Source organism: Triticum dicoccoides, chromosome 3A (genome assembly GCF_002162155.2).
Source record: "Triticum dicoccoides isolate Atlit2015 ecotype Zavitan chromosome 3A, WEW_v2.0, whole genome shotgun sequence".
Lineage (NCBI taxonomy): Eukaryota > Viridiplantae > Streptophyta > Magnoliopsida > Poales > Poaceae > Triticum > Triticum dicoccoides.
Genome location: NC_041384.1, coordinates 186,377,603 through 186,380,334, shown reverse-complemented (window position 1 = coordinate 186,380,334; position 2,732 = coordinate 186,377,603).

Genomic DNA, 2,732 nt, shown 5'->3' with positions numbered 1-2,732 from the left:
ACTAATAAGTTCATGAAGAAGTTCCTATTTGCTCCGTGTTTGATTCAAGTCTGAAAGATTCATATTTTGAGAGGCTGAAAGATCATATTCTTACTTGATAGACATAGGTATTTTGGATGATAATATATTGTAAAACCTGTACAAGAACATGAGATTTGTTCCCGAATAACATCTTTCCTCTAAAACTATTTATATAATCTAGACTTGGTTAGTTGTAACTTTTGTTTTCTGTTTTTTCCAAAAAATTATCCAGGTTCAGCTGATAAGACAATTATTTTTTGGGACCTTGGGACTTTTCACTTGATTGGATCCTCTAGACAGGAGGTATAATAGTATCTCCTATAATTGTCTAAATGGTGTTCAGAAAGCTCAGGCTCTACTCATTTATTTCTCCCAGTTCATGATGTCTTTGTATTCAAATTGTGAGATAATGTAGTTCTATAAACGCTATCAGTATGCAGCCATCCATCAGAATTATGCCCTAAACTGCATTTGATCATACGCTTGGCTTTAGCTTGATTTAATTTTCAAGCAAACTTCAACCAGCGAAGAGCATGTCTGAATTCTACTAGCTCAACAGCAGTTTGGAACTCAGCAGGAACTTGCAATTTCCAGTTCCCAGAGAGGCAGTTACCTTAGTCACTTAAATTAGCCTTTTGTTTGTTTCATCACTGCAAGGCAGAAGTAATTTCTGGTGCCAAAAAAATCCTGTCTTTTCTGCAGATGCGAGCTTCGTTTCTAATTGGCCATGATGCTGGGCTCACTGTGTCAATTGGAGCGTGCATAGTAGTTTCTGAGCATTTTGGTTTAGAGTTCTATTTTTTTCGGCAACCTTCAAAACAGAGAGGTCGCAATTCCGTTCATATCAATTTATGGACCAATTTCTACCTTTTGGTCTCCACCCTGCTTACACTTTTCTGCAATACCTAATCCAACTTTGAGATTCAACAACAGTTGTTTAGTGGATGCAAGGTTTTTTTTTTGGTAACATTTTTCGAATGGCGCAAAGTGTATGACATTACTGCTATGCATCAAAATCATTCAGAAGGCTTTAAGGTTTCAGAAAAAGGACGGTATTCTCTTCACAATGAACTTGGTCAAAGTACATAATGCAATTTCTGTATGTAGTGGAATTTGTTATCGGCTAGAGGGAGTTATGGGTATGAAACCCATTTGAGCGAGAATAGTACTAGGATGGGTGACCTCCTAGGAAGTCCTCGTGAAAGGGTTTCATATCTAAGGGTTGTGATAGGCTTGGCGAGCCAACGTAAAAACTAGCCAGTCTTTTGGGTATGTAACCCATTTGGGCGAGAGTAGTAATAGGATGGGTGACCTCCTGGGAAGTCCTCGTGAAAGGGTTTCATATCTAGCCTACCCCAACTTGTTTGGGATAAAAGGCTTCGTAAGTAAGTAGAGGGAGTTATGGGTTTAGAGCTTAACATAATTACTTATTGTCTATTTATTGCTACAGATTGAAATGTTTGCTTCTAGATACTCAAGCATGGGAGGCAGCATGGATTTATTTACGAAGGGTGGCAGACACGACCATGAGGTGTGCACACACATTTACCTGCATTGTTATCTTGACCATGGGAGCCAATTCTAATACATGCCAACAATAGAGAAATGTATGATCATGAGAGAATGGAGTAAGGCTATAGAATTTGTGACTATGTATAAGGGCTCTTCACCAAGTGTGTGCACTGTACTTTATGGATTTTATTTGTGAATTTTTCCATGATATGTTGCACAAAGTCGCAGAATGTAAACATGACCAAATTAATGTTTTGGATGGATTCTCTGAATGCTTGCTCCCGTTTTTCAGATAGCATAGAACTTCAGGTGCAGAACACTCAGAGATAAGGCTAGGTAATTATACAAGACTGTCATAGCAGCCATCCGTAGATTAGACTGTAATCTGAAGGTGGTCCACAAGAAGGTGAAGCTGATCCTCTTGTGATGGTATCTCGTCAGTCTAACGGATCATTCATTTAGAGGTGTTGATGCTTTTTTGGTGGTATTTCATCAACCAAACAGATCATTCATTCAGATATGCCTCCAGCATTCAATTTTTATTTTCACTGAAAAGTTTTGCTGGCATCAAAATATTTCATTTGTAATCATTTTCCTAATGGGACCAAATTATCTCTTCACTGCAACTTCATGACATGTAAATTAGTCGTCTCGAAGTGTGACACTTGAATTTATCTACTCATTTTTAGTCAATCTTCAGCACTGATTTAAATCTTTTTAAGAGTTATAATGCTTTATTTGTTGGTAACTATAGGTAAATTCCTTTTTTGCTTGATTGCTAGATTTTATGAACTTTCCCCATGGTGTAAGAAAGAAAATCCTTTTATTAGCTTTGGAATGTTACATTTTGATTTAATTGCTTTGCTGAATGTATGCACAAAAAGAATTTCAGTTTCTCAGTGTCAGCAGGGAAGGTCTCAGTTGGTGGCACATTTCTTTAACAGGTTCATGGATACTTATTTTCCCGTTGCAACGCACGGGCACATTTCTGGTCGTCCGTTGTGGCAGTTTTGCAAAAGCGTCCCCGCGTTTCTTCGAAATCAACCCGCGGTCCTATTTTAAGTGGTTAACCAGGAAAACATTTTGTTTTTACACAAAACTCCCTATCTTTTGGTGTATTGATGTCACGGTGTCCATAATGCAGAACACATAATAAGTTAAATCAAGCCAATGATTTTGTTCTTTTAGCCAGAGTCAGG